This window comes from Neoarius graeffei, chromosome 5, assembly GCF_027579695.1.
Source record: "Neoarius graeffei isolate fNeoGra1 chromosome 5, fNeoGra1.pri, whole genome shotgun sequence".
Classification (NCBI taxonomy): Eukaryota; Metazoa; Chordata; class Actinopteri; order Siluriformes; family Ariidae; genus Neoarius; species Neoarius graeffei.
The window spans coordinates 39,605,234-39,626,197 of NC_083573.1; positions in this window are offsets into that span (position 1 = coordinate 39,605,234).

Sequence of the window (20,964 nt, forward strand, 5' to 3'; positions counted from 1 at the left end):
AACACACACACACAATTCTTGGTTTCATCCTTCTCTTCACACTCTTCCTCTCCTGCTAATGTTTCTCATGACTTTTGGTGTGAATGCAATCACATCGGGTCAATGACCTTGACTAAATAATATTCCCACACTTTTTCTGTGTTACATCACTGCGGTCTTTGCTTGCCCCTTTTTTCACTCATGGCTTACTTCCTTCATTCACAATCTTGAACCTATTGAGCTCTCTGAGAGAGAATTAGGAAGAGAGAGAGAGAGAGAGAGAGATGCAGACAGACAACAAAAGAGAAATTAAAATGCTGTTTGTTGGTGACAGTTAAGTACAGTGGGCGGCACGGTGGTGTAGTGGTTAGCGCTGTCGCCTCACAGCAAGAAGGTCCGGGTTCGAGCCCCGTGGCCGGCGAGGGCCTTTCTGTGCGGAGTTTGCATGTTCTCCCCGTGTCCACATGGGTTTCCTCCGGGTGCTCCGGTTTCCCCCACAGTCCAAAGACATGCAGGTTAGGTTAACTGGTGACTCTAAATTGACCGTAGGTGTGAGTGTGAATGGTTGTCTGTGTCTATGTGTCAGCCCTGTGATGACCTGGCGACTTGTCCAGGGTGTACCCCGCCTTTCGCCCGTAGTCAGCTGGGATAGGCTCCAGCTTGCCTGCGACCCTGTAGAACAGGATAAAGCGGCTAGAGATAATGAGATGAGATGAGTTAAGTACAGTACTAATCATTAAGATGAGTGCAAAGAGAAGAGGAAGAGCAGAAAAGAAGGGGGAGCAGAAGAATTAAATATTGAAAGAGAAGGAGAAGGAACGAGAGAAGCGCTGATTACCAGGATGTGCGAACGTGTGTGGCTTACACAAATAAAATAGCAATCCTAAGGTTTTTGTCTGAGCCTGTGTGACTGGCAATATAAGACAGGGGCAGGTTGAAGAAATACATTAAGCAGTTGGGAAAGGCTCCTTTAAATCAACTGGAGATCATTTGTTTGAGAATAGCGCTGATGTGTTGTGCATTAAAAGGTTGTGATTAACTGAAATGTGATGAAATTTTAGCCTGTGCAAACTTTCAAACAGGAAAAAAAAGGTAAAAATAGGCCTACAATGATGCATCAAATCTAACATTTTACAAATCATTTTAATGATAATGAAAACAGTGAGTAAAAATGCTGATTGCATCCTTTCCTTTTATTTTGAAGGAATAATTTTAGAAAGTTTTTTTTATTTTTCGTTTCTAATTTCACTTTTTATTTACTTTCAGCTCAGTTGAATTAATAATAATAATAATAATAATAATAATAATAATAATAGGGATTTTTCCTAAATTACTTCACAGGAGTTTTTTTTATTATGTTTCATTCAGGAAAATTATTTTAAAAATATAATAACTTTTTCTGATATGTCCTGAATTTTGGTGCATCACTAGTAAAATGAAATCTACACAAATGCAAAATGAGCAGAAATATGCAGCATTCGCTCTTCGCTATACTGATATTTAACAGTTATTCCACGAAATCGAGTCGTATATGAGCTGGTAGCTGACAAGGCGTGTAGCACCGAGTCGGCTATAAGCCATGTATGACGAGATTGAGTGAGTGGAATAACTGTTTTATTCTATCCACATTCACTGGATTTTGAAAAAACGGAACATTTTTATTTTTTATCAAATTCGATAAATAAAATCTTTATACAAAACATCCGACAAAATCATTTCTGCTGAGACTGTAAACAAACTGGCGAAATGACAGTAGCAATTTGTGAAAAATGCTATAATTCTTGAAAAATAATTTTTAAAAGATACATTCTTACCATCAAATACTTTTATTCCATATTTTGTTGCCTTTTTTTTTGTATTTTTTGTGGTTTTGTTTTCAAGTAGTTTTTATTTTGTCCTCGGTTGGTTCAGCAACACACTTCGCCATTTTTGTTTTTCTCTGCTCATGGTATATGAGCTAATATCCTAGTAGTAGAGTAGCCAATCAGAGCATGTGATTGCTCATATCCAGTGCATGTGGATTGAATAAAAACGTATATTTTGTGACCTCCAAATGAAAATAGATCAATTCATGAATGCACTGATACATCTCCAAAAGCCACAACACTGTAACACTATTTACAAGTGGTCATAAGTGTTACGATATACACACAAACTGGACAAGTGAAGACTGGAAAAACATTGCCTAGTCTTTTTCCAATCTACAACTGTGCAGTTTCAGTGAGTCTGTGCCCACTGTAACCTCAGATACTTGCTCTTGGCTGACAGGAGTGGACGCTGGTGTGGTTTTCTGCTGTTGTATCCTGTCTATCTTAAGTTTCGATGCTCTGTGCATTCTGAAATGCTTTTCTGTTCAGCATAGTTGTAAAGAGTAGTTACTTGAGTTATCATGGCTTTCCTCTCAGCTCAAACCAATCTGCAATTCTGTCTGCTATAGAGAGCGTGCACGTGACATCACGAGGTCACGTGATATTCATTATCTGCCATTTTGGACGGCAAGGCCGCGCATAGAACTTAGACGAACCCATTCTAATTATCAAGTGTGTGGGAGTAGATCTTTCGAGAATGGTTATATCTTGTTCAGCATTTGGTGTAATCTTCTAATTCAATACTCCTAGTACATCTGTTAAGTTGATTTTCGGATTGAATGATAACTGCATACTTAGAAACTAGACAGTCTCTAACGTTTAAAATGGCTATGCCTAGCCCTACTACCACTGGCAGCTCGTTAATAGGGGCGCACTCCCAAACAGGGAGGGAGATTTTTTTTATCTACTCCTACTACCACTGCAACAGTAATGTCATTGTCCAATCAGGCTAAGGTCGCGCCTGGTGTAGCCACGCCCTTTTGGGGCGATTTCTGTCAGGTTCAGATTTGCCCCAAAATCTCCCATTGACAGTAATGGTACGTACGTTTTTTTCGAAAATCATGCTCCCAATGCATTTTCTATTAGGTTTTATGTGCTCGCACAAGCAGCGTGCTTACATCATACGCCTGTTGCGCCGCGCAAGTGTTGCCAGATTGGGCGGTTTTAAGTGCATTTTGGCGGGTTTTGAACATAATTTTGGGCTGGAAAACGCAACTTGCGTTTTCCAGCCCAAATGTGTGAACATTCTATGAAGAAGATGGCGAGTGTTGAGTGCAACAATACGATAGCGTCTCTGAAAGAAGTTCCCTTTAGTCATCGTACCAATGAGGAGAAAACGGCAATCAAACAGCTAGGACCTCCTAGACCGAATTTAAACATCAAGCAAGTGTCTACGAAGGGGGAGAAGACCTACTCAAGAGGTTTTAACAAGAACTGGTACCACCGGAAAACTTGGCTAGCTGGCTGGGATGTAGTCAGTGCTCTTTTTTGCTACCCTTGCGTTCTCTTCCACCCTGGAAATAGCACAGCAGACGGTACAGTGATATCTGATATTTGAATTTACTAGGCAAAAGTTTGTGTGTGTGTGTGTGTGTGTGTGTGTGTGTGTGTGTGTGTGTGTAACCAATGGCAGTTGTTTTACCAATGGCAGTTTAACATTGCCATGCTTGGAATATTTCAGTAGCCTCAAGTTCTCTCTGACTTGGTGTAAATTAAGCATATTTTCAGTTTTTATATATTGTACAGTATATGTGTTCATTGGAGCCAGCAGCACCTTACCTTTTTTCCAACTTGTTAAGCCAAGTTGCACTGACTACAAAACCTAGTGTAACCTTGTGTCTATATAGCTAAATAACTAAAGCCTTTTGTGTTCATTGACATGCTTGTAATACTTTAAATTTCCTTTTAAGGCATGGCTTTCTGGAGGAATTCTTGGGAAAAAAAACTGCAGAATTTATTTAGAATTATTATTTGTTGTTAAAATGGTGCAATTCCATATAAAAAAAACACATAATTAAGCTGCACTTGTTTGTTTGATGGTTATGCTTTTCTTCATCTTTTTCAAAACTTAAATAAACACTTGTTTTGGATTTATATCCTGCCACTTTAATTGCATTCTTTAGAATTAAGAAATTAGAATATGTTTATAATTAAGAATTTGTGTCTACTTATTATAGAATACTGGAAAAATATGAGAAAATAAATGAGTAATGTAATATTAATTGATTGTGATGCCAAATGTTTTGCTTTGAAGGCTTCACAATGAATCTTCCTTAGTTTTAGCCTGGCAAGCCAGACTAAATGTGAATATTTGCCACTCGTAGGCAAAAATATTTTTGGCCGCTAGGCGGGTGGTAGTTTACTAGGCTACCTTAGTTTGCCACCTTTAACTTGTTCAGTGTTGCCACCTAGTGGAGAGAAGAGATATTGTCTATATTGATATCTGAATTTACCAGGCAAAAACAAGTTCGGCCAATTGATTTGCTACCTAGGTCAATTTACTTCAGTCCTGTGGACATTTATGGTCCATGTAGACATAACGGGGGAAAATTGCCCCCCCTGAAAAAAAATTCAGGAGCCGCCACTGCCTACTACCCTGGCCTAGTCTATGACAATGTTTTATCTTTTTGGCTCATATATGCCTTTGAAAGGCCAATCCATAGTAGGGATGGCGAAAACTAAAAAAAAATCTTGACCGAGCACCGAGCCTCATTAGCCGGTTAAAGTTGGTTAACCTATGAGTTTAAACAGGGATGCAAATGGTGGATGCCGCCTTTTTCACGGCTGAATTGCGCAGACCCGATTTTTTTTTTAGGGGGGGCGTTGGAGTGTCTGAATAATTTCATCAGAGTAAATTCTGTATTAAAATTACTAAATAAGCAAATGCCCTACAGTCCATGAAAAATAGGAAGTATGAGAAGAAAACAGTAAATCAGAAAGCTGCCCACGTTTTCGCGGAAGCTGCGCAAACGTGCGCAGCTTTCTGATTTCCTGTTTTTCAGACAAAAACATACATATTTACAACCCTGTCATTATCTGGAACTGAGTTTAAATTTTGAACATTCTTAAGATAAAACGTCCTGCATAGTCTCTTTATGATAAACGTCTTAATGCCACTTACCCGTGAGGTTATCAAGTAGACATTCTTCTTCGGAACCTTCCAGAGATATAGTTGCAGAATATACCCATCCCGCAACAAAATATTTATAAGCTTCCAGGCTCTTGTAAGCTTTGAGGGCTTTGCCAGTGTAACACGATTCACGATTAACGAGAAAATTGTAAATGTCGTGGTAGGCCAGATCGGGCAAATCGCCGGCACCGCAGCTCCGAATTTCCCTGAACAAGGATTGCGGCAAGTTGTACGGATCTGCAATCCCCAACCTCGAACACTTTTCCACGTAACGCTGCCTCACGTCACCTTCAAGATGCTGAACAAACTTAGACAAGTAATCGCGAGATGTAGATGGGGTATTTTCCGAATTTTCTTGGGGATTACTCCCTGGATCCATTATGCTCGCGCAAGGTAAACTATCCTGATGCCGTCCAATATGCTGGAGTGGGCGGAGTACACACGTGCGGGTCACGTGACTGCACATCCTCTATACCACTGCTGACTGCATTTTTTTCTTTCTTTGTTTTTGCACTATTCTGTGGAAACTCTTGAACATGTGTGTTGAAAATCCCAGGAGATCAGCAGCTTCTGAAATACTCAGAGCAGCCCATCTGGCACCAACAACCATGCAATGTTCAGTGTCAATGAGATCACATTTGTTCTCCATTCTGATGTTTGAGATAAACATTAACTGAAGCACCTGACCTGTATCTGCAGGTTTTATTCATTGTACTGCTGCCACATGATTAGCTGACAATTGCAGGAATGAGCAGTAGGGAACTATTAAAGCAGCCAGTGAGTGTATATTATATGTTAACTATTGATGCTCCCATGGGTTATCTAGGCGGCACAGCACTGTCACGTCACAGCAAGAAGGTTCTGGGTTTGAGCCCAGTGGCCGACGGGGGTCTTTCTGTGTGGAGTTTGCATGTTCTCCCATGTCTGCATGGGTTTCCTCCGGGTGCTCAGTTTCCCCCACAGTCCAAAGACATGCAGGTTAGGCTAATTGGTGGCTCTAAATTGACCATAGGTGTGAATGCGAGTGTGAATGGTTGTTTGTCTCTGTGTCAGCCCTGCAATAACCTGGTGACTTGTCCAGGGCATACCTGTCAACTTTGAGGTTTGAAAAAAAGGGATATTTCCCAGATTTTAACTCAAAATAAGGGAAAATTTCAGAAAGTCGAACTTTCCGAAAATTTCAGAAAGTCGGTAATCGAACTGACTTTTCTTCACAAAATTAAATTCGTCCTGCCATTTGGGCAAGTAGCGGCAATACACCTTTTTTGGTTTTGCCTCGCTCCTTTCTTTATTCATGTCTCTAGTCTCGCCATCTACTGAAACTCGCTCCCTGAGGAAAGAATTATGACCATCTTTTAGTTTTGTGAGAAGTTCCGAGCAGTGACCTTGGTCAGACCATAGATTTACATAGAAGACTAGATGCCTCGTCCCCGTTGCCCATCAACGAAGTCGAACGTCCGCACATGGCGGCCATCTTACCTCAGACAGCTGGCTTACCCATTACATTGTGTTGGTAGCGATATGTACTTTTCAGATGACCGTAACTTCCTCAAATTTCAATCGATATTCAAACGGTTTGGTTTGTTATATAAAAAAAAACAAACGGAAGTATGTATTTATGATATTAATAATGAATAATCATTTTATGTTTTAAAAAAATACGCATAGCTTGGCGAAAATATTTCAGTATACTACAGACTGTAAGACAGGATGCATGCTGAAATTCCTATGCTGTGAGAAGCCTAACACTGCATACTTATGGATAACTGCGGCCTTAGGACAAATAACCATACAATTTATTTCCAATTTTTAGTGAAAATATTTTTACATGTGATAGGGCCGTAGGGGAAGCTAAAGTTAAATAAACAGCTTACTCACTTCTGAAACTTCAGAAATACTTCATCCACCTCCAAAACCTAATGCACTCACATCATAGCATAATAACAAATGTAAACTCACATCATAGCATAATAACAAATGCATTGCCCGAGTAATGGTATAAAACAGTGACAGCGACTCATGGTAGTTTGTGACAAAAAAGCACTTAATTAATCACATGTGGTTATACTTCCAAGGATAAAAAGATATCTTTACATTTACAAAAAGAACATTCAAAGCTGATTATCATGTCAAAGTCAATATATGTTAGCACAGAAGATTGAAATTTCATTTGACTAGGCTCCAGTGTGCAGTTAAAATAAAACTAAACATACTGATATAAACATCTACAATTAAAACAGACACACACATCAGCTTGTCATCAAAGTCAGTACTTTGATTTCCTGTAAATCATAATGTGAGTGCTGGGCTGGGCTGTGCTTGCGTAAGTCTTCATACCCCTTGTCTGTGGTAAGATGGCCGCCCTGTGCGGACGTTCTGGAATACGCGGTGAGGAATCTAGTCTTCTATGTAAATCTATGGGTCAGACTAGCGCTATGGTTCTGACAGTCTTCTTCACAGACATGCAATTAAAATCAATGTGTAATTACTAGACTGCCACCTGCTGTACTGGAGAAGGCGGGGACGTGACTTCATGGCCCGACTTCCTGCTGTAAACTCCTGTCAGAGGCACGTCATGAATTCTGGACCTACCGACTTTTATATAATGTGAAAATACGGGATATTTTCGGGAAAATAAAAAAACGGGAAGACAGCGGGAAATAAGTCAAAATAAGGGATTTCCCGGGAAAAACGGGAGGGTTGACAGGTATGGTCCAGGGTGTACCCCGCCTTTCGCCCATAGTCAGCTGGGATGGGCTCCAGCTCGCCCGCGACCCTGCACAGGATAAGTGGTGATGGATAATGGATGGGCTATCTATACTGTACATCTATACATTTAATGAACGTAGAAATCACAGAACTGAAAGGATATCAATCTTCAAACCACATTCAACCTTGCAAAAATAAACAGTTCATTTGCTATTCCACTGGAAAATATTCAAGGAAGTCTTCATTTATTCACCACTAACTGTTTGAACAAAATTTGAAATCAAGTGATTATACCTCGCTTCAAGAATACCACTAATTCAGAAGGTATGAATAGCCAGTTAAATTGCCACCTGCATGAGTCTGATGCTTGTAGCCAGTATAAAAAAAAATTGTACAGAAGGTTTCCGATGTACATAAGACCTGTATGTAAAGCATCTGAAGAAATCCAGAACAGTAGCACATACAGAGTAGACACATCGATGGTGAAGAGCAAATATTGAGGTGAAATTATTGCACATAATATTCCCAGGTAATTATTTGGCCGGCGGCACGGTGGTGTAGTGGTTAGCGCTGTCGCCTCACAGCAAGAAGGTCCTGGGTTCGAGCCGGCGAGGGCCTTTCTGTGTGGAGTTTGCATGTTCTCCCCGTGTCCGCGTGGGTTTCCTCCGGGTGCTCCGGTTTCCCCCACAGTCCAAAGACATGCACGTTAGGTTAACTGGTGACTCTAAATTGACCGTAGGTGTGAATGGTTGTCTGTGTGTCAGCCCTGTGATGACCTGGCGACTTGTCCAGGGTGTACCCCGCCTTTCTCCCGTAGTCAGCTGGGATAGGCTCCAGCTTGCCTGCAACCCTGTAGAAGGATAAAGCGGCTAGAGATAATGAGATGCGATGAATTATTTGGCCTTTTTTTTTAGCATATTATGCATTACTTCATTATGTTCCATGTATTGAAAAGCCCACTCAATATTTCAGGAAAATAGTGGATATAGGAAGTTAAATATCATGTATTAATTTGTCGTGTGTTATTTCCACTATTGGTGAATGACCAACGTAATAATCATGTAATGTGGCTTGTTACACTTTCCAATGTCATTCGACATCATTGTTATTCAGGACCCATTTGTGGCATTTATACAATGATCTAACAGTTTCCAAGCTGCATCCTATTATAGACGCATCAAAGATTAAGGCGCTACCTGGACTCCAGTGAAATCTAAAGCACTACATGAGTGATACTGAATGGTACTCCCAGGAATAAAGATTACAAAGTTGACATCATTATTCGTACATCAATAATCAATAATGCATGCGTTCATATTGCTGTATGAGGCTTGAAGCCACCCACAGCCAGCCAGAACTGTAAGATCACACCCCAATTTCTGATTCACTTTCCATGGCTAGTTTGGAGCTAATTGGTTCTTACTTTGATCATATTCAGTATTCAGTGAGATGTGCATAGCCTGGATGGATCACACTGATTTTTGAAGTAGTGTGTGTGTGTGCGCCATACTTCTGCAAAGGACTGTCTCACTCACACACACATTATGCATGCATGAGCTTACACAGACGCACAGGCACTCATGCATGAACACACACACACTCATAATCTCATGCATACTGTACAGGCTCAAGCTGATGTGCATTATGCAAATGTAAAACACCTGAAAGCACACACATGCACACAATCAAACACACTCAGGCCATCTAGATCTTGATTCGCCCAGTGCTCGTTATGGCTGGCAGCACGACCGGTTCTCCAACAGCGCACGACTGCCAGAGTGCAGCAGCACTGGCATCTTTTTCTAGTATGCGGGTATAAACACCTGTCATAAAGCATTGTGCCCACACCCTGATGACCGTCACTGTCTCAGCTACTTCATCTGACAAACAAGCATGTCATCATTTCTGTGCTCAGACAGCAACAACAAAAGCCTACATTGTTCTACGCCACTGTACACGAAAGTTAATGCACTATTTATACACTGTAACACTGTTCAAACGATTAAAGGACTATGTTTCTTAAAAAAAAAAAGGGACAGGCATAATGCAGAGCTTCACTGAACTTCAATTACAGCACAGCAAAAGGAGAGAGCTGCATTAAATGTAATCTTACCAGCAAAGCCAATGCTATTTTACTGCCCCCCCTCCCTTTTTTTCCACAATATAAAATCACCTAGACACTGATGTCTGTCATTACAGTCTCCAAGAGACCACTTGTGATGTATGGTTTCAGCAGAGACCGAGAATGTACTATGTAAGACACTTCAAAATCATTCATTATTCATTAATACGTACTGTCCAGCTTTGTGCAGATGTGCTGCCGAGAGCATTTTAGTGATGATCATTAAGAGACAGTCCTCACACCACAGCCAATATAGGTACATCAGACGTTTAAATATTAAAGTAAATAAGGTTTTGCAAGCTAGCTGGTATATTATATACACAGCTCTCGTTTGTAATAGTCTCACCTCCAGTGAATTACATTATTGCAGTGGTGTAACAGGGATGAATATACTGTCTTCCTCCTTCGTCTGTAGTGCTCTTACCCAGACACTCGCTCCACTCACTAGCACAGTGAAATGGTACTGGAGCCTAACTAATAAATGCATCTCATGTTGGTACTGCTTTATTCATCCCCGAGCTCAGAAAAAATTACTGACTCACTCAACAGCCATTGGTTAAAGTAATGAAATTCATTAATTTAACATCAGTACATTTCAGTGCACTTATGGAGCTGTAACCGATTACAATGACACTTAAAAGATCCTTCCAAAGAATTTAGGTCCAATGCAGTGAATACTATGAAATTAACAGATGTGACAGAATTTGATATGAGGAAAACAATTACCTCAGAAATCCTTTCATTCCGTCTGATCTTTTTCCGGTGTAGTTATTAGGCTGATATTTGTTTGTTTCTTTGAAAACTAGGTTTCTAGGTTGCTGTCAATTAATAGAATAGAAAAGAAAGCCTTTATTGTCATTATACAAGTACAATGAGATTTAAAGCTTCACCATACAGTGCACACATAAATACTAAAATAGACATAGGAAAATATGTACAATAAAACTAATATAAAACTACTACTACTAAAAAAAAAAACTACTGACAACTATACCTAAACTATGCATAAACTTGTGCAAGTCCCTGAAGGAACACAGGTGCATAACAGTAACAGGGTTGAGAATAAAGTGACTAGCTGCATCAAGTGATAGAGGTAGCATTGGCATGTACAGACGCCTATTTTCAGTATGTAGGCAACTAAAAAAAAAAACAGATGATCTGACTTGATGTGATAGTGCAGTAAGACAGTTTACAGATAGCTATGATATTAATAGTGCAAATATGACAGTTTACAGTACTTAAAATGACAAAGAAAAGTGTATGTCCAAGAACAGATGAACTGACTTGATATTAGACCCCGAAGCCGTTTGTTTTCATGATAATGGCTGGCTGATGAAATTATTGGCTGGCTAGCTGACTCAGCCAAAACCTTAATGGCTGCTGCAGCCACCAAAATGTTTATGGCTACAAATGGCTGATACTGGACGTCACTGTGTGGCATATATCCGGGCGAACGGATCAAACAAATGGGGGGAATAAATAGCAAATTATCACAGGTCCCCTGGTCTCTTACTTCATTGTAAATATAAATCTAGCAAGATTGTAGTTCAATGCTAATAATAAGCTAATCTGGATTGTTCGAGGAAGGCATCTAGCTATCTACTCTCACTAGCAATGACCAGTGAAGGACTGGCAGCTATCTTACTATGATGAAAGTAGAGTGGTGGAGTACGTTTTTTTTTATCAATCTCGAAGTATGTGAAACAAACAAACAAACAAACAAAAAAAAATACCTTTACACTTTCCCTCAGCAGCGGCAAAGAATGCAGCCATCTCGTCGATATCGGAGTCGATTGATGCTCTGGGTGGGTTCCCGGGTTCCCCAGTGTATCGTGGTAACGGTGTGAGGGGCGGGAAGCCAGACAGGTAGTCACAACGGCAAGCTTGTGGTGGCTCTCTGTGCTGTGATATCAGTTCTAAATCTCTACAGTGTATACGTCTCTACTGTGTTACTACTAGTGTGTACAGTTGATCATGTTTGTGTCACTTTTCTTGTAGCTCATGATGTGGATAAGCCCATTATTTGATGTACACAATTCTTAGTGGCTCAGCCAAATTTTATTAGATAGCGGTTCAAATTGGCTTACAAAATTATTGGCTGGCGGCGGCTCAAATTCTAAATGGCGGTTTTAGCGGCGCCTGGCGGCGGCTTCGGGGTCTACTTGATATGATAGTGCAATATGACAGTCTTGTGGCATTTACAGTGCAAATATGACAGTTTACAGTCTGACAAGGAGAGACTAGTTGAGATCAAGTGGTTAGCAGCATTGTGGTGATGGTTACCTTGTCAGTGGTGTTCAAGCATGACAGTTCCTCAGTGCAAACTTGAGTTGAGTATTGTGACAGCTCTTGGAAAGAAACTGTCCCTGAGTCTGTTTGTTTTTGGCTGGTATGGCCCTGTAGCGCCTGCCAGAGGGCAACAGGTCAAAGAGGTGGAAGCCAGGGTGTGTATAGTCTCTTATGATGCTCTTTGCCCTGCCTAGGCACCGGGAGTTGTACCGTAGATGGTGGACAAGGGAGGTAAAGGGCAGCCTATGATCTTTTGTGCTGTGTTAGTCACCCTCTGCAGTCTTTTTCTGTCCGCTTCTGTGCAGCTTGAGTGCCACACTGACACAGCATAGGTCAGCAGGCTCTCAATGGCTGACCGGTAGAAGGTCACCAGCAGGTTTGTGTCAAGTTGCTCCTTCCTGAGCACTCTCAGGAAGTGTAGTCTCTGCTGCGCCTTTTTAACCAGTGCGGTGGTGTTGGCTGTCCAGGAGAGGTCAGCAGAGATGTGGACCCCAAGGAATTTGAAGGATTCCACTCGCTCCACGCTTTCGCCGTTGATGTACAGGGGGGCAGGGGCGGCTTTGTTCCGTCGGAAGTCCAGGATGAGTTCCTTAGTTTTGGAGATGTTCAGCACCAGGTTGTTGAAGGCACACCACTCGTTGAGTCTAAGGACCTCATCTCTGTAGGCTGCCTCATTCCCCTCTGTGATCATCCCCACCACCGTTGTGTCATCTGCGAATTTCACAATGATGTTCTCAGGGTGGGTGGGTCTGCAGTCATGCGTGTAGAGTGAGTAGAGTAGTGGGCTCAGCACACAGCCTTGGGGCGAGCCGGTGCTGAGCATGCGGGCAGATGAGAGGTGGGGACCCAGCTTCACATGCTGGGGTCGGTTGACCAGAAAGTCCTTAATCCAGGAGCAGGTGGAGGGTGGGAGCCCTACGTTGGCCAACTTGGGGATAAGAATGTCCGGTATTATTGTGTTAAAGGCTGAGCTGTAGTCAATGAAGAGCATCCTGACATAGCTCCCCTTTTTCTCGAGGTGGCTCAGTGCAGCATGGAGGGCTGTGGTTATTGCATCTTCAGTGGATCTGTTTGGCCGGTATGCAAACTGTTGTGGGTCGAGGGTGGAGGGGAGACAGGCTTTGATGTGTCTCATCACCAATTTTTCAAAGCACTTTGTGATGACTGGAGTGAGTGCTACTGGGCGGAAGTCGTTGAGGTTGGTTGTGGGTGACTTTTTGGGGACTAGGATAATGGTGGCCGATTTTAGGCAGGCTGGGATGTTGGCTTGTTCCAGTGACAGATTGAAAATGTCAGTGAAAACTGGAGCTAGCTGGTCAGCACATGCCTTGAGTACTATCCCTGGTACTCCATCCGGTCCTGTGGCCTTTTTGGGGTTGACAGCACGGCGCACACATCTCACGTCCTCCACCTCCACGGTGAGTGGGGTGGTGTCAGAGGTTAGTGTGGGTTGTAGTGGGGGTTGGGGTGGTGTGACCGAGTTCTGAGCTTGGGACTCAAAGCGGGCAAAAAAGCTGTTTCGTTAGCTGTTTTAATCTGCAATTTTAAAACGTGTGTAAGGTGACTTGAGAGCAATGTGCACCAAGGAATTATTTGCACTATTATGTAACTTCTCTTCAACATAAATTCTGAGACATTTTCACATTGCACCATGCCATTAAATGGTTCTGGATCAAAGTCAAATTAATCATGTCCTGTCCAGTGGGATGACTGCAAGTGACAAAGAATGAATGGATTTCTATCAGAGACTCTCGTTTTGATTAATTTTCTTGCGTATGCATGAATTTAAAGTACTGCAGAGCAAAATACTGTAATACTTGGTTAAACCAATCAGCAAGCCTGTGTTATTACCTTGCTCAGGACGGAGTCCACCAGGGGGCGAGGTATTGTTCTCGGTGGGGTTTCTTTGTTTGTATGTTGTTGTTTTTTTTGTTAGCAACATTACAGGAAAATGGATGGACCAATCTTCATGAAACTTTCAGGATAGATGGGCATTGGTCTCAAATAGAACCGCCAACATTTTGAGGGTCATCCGGTCAAGGTCACCAAAAAGGTCAAAATCATAGTTATTACAGATTTACTGCATAATTATACTGTAAAGAAATCTTAGCTCCTCTGAAGAACTCTTTAGTTGCACTTAAAAACAAACAAACAAACAAAAAATAAGTGCTACCGGGCGAGGTTTGTTTTGCCTGGCAACCCTTTTTTTTTTTTAAACCTAGCTTTAGCCTATTTATGAGCTCACACAGTAGGGTTAAACACTTGTTTATTTCTTTATTTGTTGTTCATGGTGGTTTTGCTAGAAACTAACAATGATTAACTATTATCATCGACTCACTGCTGCTTTGCTTTATGGTCTGATCAAAATGACATTAAATCATTTTCATCAAATCATATTCACTAGCAGAGTCGGGGACTTTTTTCTCAACTCATTTGCAACCAGTCTTTTTGCTCTGTTTTTTTTTTTCCTCTTCTGTCTCTCTATCTCTGGCTCTGAAAGCTACTTGAGTGAAGAAACAGCATATCCCCATAAAGCCCATTGAGCATGCTGTGCCTCTCTTCATGTCTCACAGAGTCCATCTAAATCCAACTGGTTGTTTTGACCCTTTCACAAAAATATCTTTTTTAAAAAAAGCCTCATTCAGAAAAGCACAAAACTTCTATTAAAAAAATATAATTTAATATGACTTTCCCTCAATTCACTCTCATTAAAAAATAAAGAAAAAACTCCATTAACCCCCCCACACACAATTTTCCTACAAATCCCCTAATCCTCCTATCCCTCCATTTCCTCAATTTAATTTAACCAAACACTTTTCTATTCTGTTCCTTCAAAACAGTATAGGAGACTTTCACTTGACCCCCAATTACTGCACAACTCCTAAATTTCACTGTAGCACATTTCACTAATGGCAGCTGCATATCCACCTCTGCTTAGCCCCATTCACAAACATCCATGGCTGCGTCCCATTTTCTGCTCCATTCTTACAAAGCTGGCTGCTTTTCAGAAGCACTGCGATGATGAATGGCTTCCTGAACACCTCTATTAGCAGGTAGTTGGCTCTGTAGACGTTTCAGCGGGGTGGATCAGCACTATGCTGCTATTTGGCAGTAGGTGCTGGGTGCTAGACTTTGTGCTGAGCTTGTGGGCAAAAACGAACACAGCTGGTCTATCTTTCAAGTTCACAGGTCTGTACTGTATGCTATAAGAGTGGGTGGTTTGAAGATTAAACACATTTTTAAGCCATTTAACTCCCAGGAATGAGCAGCATGTCCAAATTATATCTTCCACTCTCAAAGCTACACAACTTTCCTATTAGTTTCATGTTCATTACAGAATAATTCATAACAATTACTGAATAGTATGCTTTAAATGTTTTTTGGTAACATAATGAGCTGCATTTGTTTATTTTATTAACTTCAAGAGAGGAAAAAAGACCGGTTGATCAGGAAACGAATGTTTGTAGCTGTTGTAATGTAGGTGATAAGAAATAACTTGTCTTGCGGACCAGACATTGTCTTGTACATTTAGCATAACTATAAACAAATAAGAAGTATGATGCAATATTCTTTATTATTATACATATGGGCCACTTTTTTCATGGAATAAAAACATGTATTCTAGTCCCTTCTAGTGGGTTTATTGATGGTATGCAGCACTGTTTTCATATTGCTTATCCTCCATGTATTATGTCACTCTACCCAATGGAGAATAAGCGTGCAATATTGTTAATATTGCACGTTGTCAAGACAACACACTTCGGAGCTCATGCGAAGATCCAGCGACAATTTTTTTTTCTGCTGTGTATGTGCACAATCATTTCTTTGTTGGCCAGGAGAGAGAGAAGATGGGGTTAATTCAGTGCTCGGTTTAAGCACTAAATAAATAAACTGAAAAGACACACTGAAAAGACACGCTGAACACCCAAAAGGCTACCAAACCTTCATTATATATTCTTCATGCATATTTACAAGAGAAAAACATACCAACGGACATCAAAAAACTGGAAAAGAGACACGTTGGAGACGTAAAACTTCCGCGCTAGCAAATGACTGACAGTTTGTACACACACATGGCCACAAGGTTTATGGCATTAAAAGTGGAAGATTTAGAGAGAATTTTGAAAGAGAGAGACGTGCTGAACATTTGAAAAGCTACCAAAACTTCACTGGATATTCTTCACGCATATTTACAAGAGGAAAAACAGACCAACGGACATTGAAAAACTGGAAAAGAGAGCAATAGCAGAAATATTGTCAAAGTTCTACTTGGAGGTGCAGAAAAGTGATGGAGACTTTGACAAAAGGATTTCACTCGTGGACTTCATTCAGCAAAGCCCTTTTGTTTTGAACAACTGCAATGTAACAATTAACTATTACCAAAAGTAACTTTGAACTTGAACTGTCAAGCTGGATATAGCTTGTATATAAGTTGGGTGGTTGTTCAGGCTTTTTGGAATTGTACCATTTTTATTGTTAGAACTTTGACTTTGTACCCCAGATAGCAAAAGGGCATTGATTCGACGGGGAATCATCGGCATGTTCTTCGACCATACGCCGTCGAATCATCGTGGATCACCAGCGTTGATTCAACACCGCTTTGCTCATACGAGTTTGCGTTGAAACGACGTTGAAAAGTGGATGGTGGCCGACAGAGAATAGACCCCCTTTCACCCTTTATTCAACTACGGATTTCAGTCGATTTATAGTTTAATTTTCGGCGATGATTCATCCAACTTTACTTCCTGTTTTATGTACAACAGGAAGGCTACAAATTAAGCAAAACAGGCTAAATTAAACTAGCTAACAATAAAGCATCGGGGCTCTTGCCTAGGATGAACACACACATGCATACTTCAACCATGAAAGTGAAACTTAATTTATATCAATGTGTGTAGGCTACGTCCTGTTTTATGTACAACAGGATATAAAAATGCATGCAACAATGCACCTCTCCTAATGTTTGTCAAGCTATCTAATGAGGCATAACTTTTAACATTTATAAGGAACAGAACACACTTGAACAAGTTCTTAGAAACATTTTATGATTTATTTATAATTTATAATTGTGGTCTATTCCTCCTGCGGCGCAGACACCTGTACATGGAAACAGAAAAACATAACCAAAATTAATTTGATGCAGCATTGATAAAGAAAGTCAGCAGTAGGCTATGGGTTGGTAGCGTTGGTAGCCTGGATAATCTTTAAAGTTCATGGCCGCGAGGCGCGACCCATGGCTACACAAAAGAACAGGTCAGCTCAAAACGACATGCGACCTAGGCCTACATGCTCGATTTAAACGCTAAGTTTTCACACCAACGCTAAGTTTTCACTCCAACAAGACAACTACTTCGACTCGTTTTTCGATTGAATAATGCATCTGCATTGTTGTTGTTTCAAATGGATACTAGTTGAGGGAAATTTCTCCAATGCGTGATATGACTGAAGTTCATCATAACTTCTTAAACTGCTTGAAATTGTATTCGAAATTCCCTTTATTAATAGTGACTGAATAATGGTACGTACCAGATGTCCAGGGATGAATGAAAATGTAGCGTGGTCCAGTGTTTTTCTCAATGTTGTTTCAATGGTCCAAGCGTAACAGCAGGCCGATCCACAAGAGAGTCGCGATCCAACCGAGTGGTGTGGGAGTTTCACGTGCACCCAGGTATATAACGGAAATGACGTCATCCAGTAAACAGCAGTGGTAATCGCACTGCATTATGGGACAGCGTGGGACATCCAACGACATATCGCTACGTATACGTACTGGCCCTTTTTTATATCATGCCTTGAAATGAAAGTCAATACAACAGAGATGAGAGACACCGGGTATGAAAGTAACACCAGGATAAGTTGTAACACCACCATTCCCACCAGTTAGGTATAAGATGCAGGTTTTGTAACACTTTCAATCTTCTTAGAATTAATTTATGATCATCTTGGAAATGTTAAGTTATTTGCAAAAAAACTTTCAAAGATAGAAGGTCAAATCCATTGCTGAGTTAAGAAAGTAAACTGGTTTTTGTTCTTTTTTTATCATTTACTTATCATTATCACTTATATCATTTACTCGTATCTATGTATAAGCAGGATAAGACAAACAGTGGCAATTTATATTCTGAACAATTAGTTGCTCATCCTACCAATGTTGAAAACTGGCCGACAAAAGTGACGATGGTTCAACATCGTATAGTCGACCTTCTCTGACGGTCGACAGATCAACCTTTACCCACGGTGATTCAACAGTGATAAATCGACCTTCTCCGACGGCGGAGAAATCGACGTTTCACGACGCCGTTTCAGCGCTGATTTTCTGACTTACGACGGAAACCGACCATTCTGACCAAGAATCGGCGCCGTTTCAACGTCCCTCTGCTATCTGCCCAGATAGCAAAAGGGCGTTGATTCGACGGGGAATCATCAGCATGTTCTTCGACCATACACCGTCGAATCATCGTGGATCACCGGCGTTGATTCAACACCGCTTTGCTCATACGAGTTTGCGTTGAAACGACGTTGAAAAGTGGATGGTGGCCGACAGAGAATAGACCCCCTTTCACCCTTTATTCAACTACGGATTTCGGTCGATTTATAGTTTAATTTTCGGCGATGATTACATTCAATCAGCATTCAATATTGGTTTTACCCCCCTGTTCTTAAAGCATATACGCAGAACCATGGCCTCACTTTCATTTATAAACGCCTTGAGACCTCAAGAATGGCACAGGAATAGTTTTAAGCGTTAAAAATAAATCTAATATAGTAATTTTTATAATTAAATTGATTCATATAGGTAGCGGTCTGAGTGAATGACCTTGACATCTGTAACGTCACAGCAGGAAGTCTATCGGTGTCATGCTCCCGGGCTCACCTAACACTCAGGACTCCACTTCCCACAATCCCCCTCACACACCTGTCGACTACCACGTGCACTCCATCAGCCAACCAAGAGCCACTTCCTAGGAGTGGCTCCCCTGAGTTCTAATTATCATTACCTGTACCTCTTTGTTTATATCTGTATTTATACTCTGTCTGTTTTACTCTTTGCACAGTATCGCCTCCACATTTTTGTGAGCCTACTGAGCATTTCTATTTCTGATTGCATTCCTGTGTATGACCCTTCTGGTTTCTTCCAGTTTAGCCTAGCCCTTGTGTTTGTTTGCTCGTTTCTCTCGCTTCCCGGTTTCTCAATCCTCACCTGTTTTCCGACTCTGATTTGCCTAGCCCTTGTGTTTATCTTGCCTGTGTTTTCCTGATTCCCAGTTCTTGGACTATTGCCTGTTTCCTGACCACGATTTGACTAGCCCTCGTTACTGTATTAGATTTCTCAGTATTGACCTGGCCTGGCTTTTGTACATTGTCTTCTCTCACTGTGTTCATTAAAGCTTTGAGTTTATTTTTAATCCACGAGCATCTGGTTTGTCACAGCCACGTTACAATCAGTCTCATCGCCATTTCCACTAATAAAACACAGAGCTGACTGCAACTCTGATCCTCCATTTTGAGCTAATTTATCGCCATGCCATGTAAATGTGTTGCTGGCGGGTGCAGCAACATGACAGAAGGTTGATTTACGTTGCATTCATGGCCCAAGAATATTCAAACTGCAAAGATTTGGACGCATTTTGTGAGAAGTTCAGAGGCACATTGGGCGCCTACAAAGTGGTCTCTCCTCTGCTCTGCACATTTTACTTAAGACTCATACGAAACCTCTGATCTACTGAGGAGTGTTGGCTATAAGCCTGTATTGCAAGAGGGTGCAGTACCAACAATTAAAGGAAAAGAAAACTACAAGAAAAGGAAAGTATTTTATTTATTTATTTATTTATTTATTTTAAAGGAAAGTAAGTTCAGTTGCACCAGTTCTCCCAGAGTGTGAGCCGAGGGTTGTTAGTAAAACCCGGGACGGAACAGGACGTGATATATTATCGCTCAGGCAGTGACCTCCCCACGGTTGTTGCTAAAACCGGTGACATCCTGTTCTGGGTTTTAGTAATTGCCTGAGTTGAGCAATAATGGCGGAGTATTCAGTATGGAGAAAATGGATAATGAGTGGACTAGCCGGCTGATTTCTCCACTGGATATTGCTGCCATTTCGCCCTTACGTGGAAAAAGCGAATGAACGGAGAACTGAATGAACAACTGAAAGTCAGATTGTTTCAAAACAGTTGGCCACAAGATCAGCCTTCAAGAAGCGAGAACACAGATGGGTAAGCTCCGACTCTTATCTTATCTCATCTCATCTCATCTCATTAGCTCTAGACATTACAAAATGGCACCGTGGATGGTTGCCTCGGTACTTTGCTCTCTTGTACTTGCTACGTTTTTGTGTATTTGTTATGTTTCTTGCTTTTCTTCGCTGGTCACATACTCTAGAGAAGAACTCATAAACATTGGATTAACCACCAGTAAAGTTCTTTCATCGGCTTTCATCAATCCGGAAAGTTTTTCAGAGTTATTTGTCGGGAAGCAGCAGCTCTCTATGGATTACGCAGAGGACGCTGGAGACACTGGGGGAAACAAGCCGGCGCGCTCGTCAGACTGAGGCAGCGGGGGTTTCGCACTGCACTCCCGTCTATTCACCTGGCTAACGTCCGCTCTCTGGCCAATAAGATGGACGAACTGCTGCTCCTCAACACAATCAACACAGATTTTAACAGATCTGCTGCCTTGTGCTTCACCGAAACCTGGCTTGGTGAGCACATCCCAGGCTCTTCTGTCCATCTGTCTGGATTTCACCTGCACCGAGCGGACCGCGAAACGGAGCTCACGGGGAAAACGAGGGGAGGCGGAGTCTGCTTTTATATTAACGAAGGTTGGTGTACTGATGTCACAGTTCTAAATAAATCATGCAGTCCTCATCT